Raw genomic sequence first — 346 nt, forward strand, 5'->3', positions numbered from 1 at the left:
GCAAAGCGAGCCCGCGGGGTCACCCAGAGGGATTCTCGCCCGCTCGCCGGCTGCCCGCAGAGCCGTGGATGGAGAAGCGGATATCTCCCAGCCCGTGCCCTGCTTTTGGGTGGGAAGGCTACTTCCTTCTGGGGGGAGTCTCATCCTTCCACTTTTCTTTTTTTTTATGCTTTTCCATTTCAGGGATGGAGAGGAACAGAGGAACTGCACTGAAGTATCACCGAGGAAAGGAAATAAATATTATGCCCGAGAACTGTGGGGGTTCCCCAAAGAGCCCCGCAAGACGTATCCTCCTCCCTGTCGCCTCCCAAGCCATCTGCCGAACAACATCGCCAAGTGCCTATGT

The sequence above is a fragment of the Cariama cristata genome, unplaced genomic scaffold, assembly GCF_000690535.1.
Source record: "Cariama cristata isolate BGI_N322 unplaced genomic scaffold, ASM69053v1 scaffold24045, whole genome shotgun sequence".
Taxonomy (NCBI): domain Eukaryota; kingdom Metazoa; phylum Chordata; class Aves; order Cariamiformes; family Cariamidae; genus Cariama; species Cariama cristata.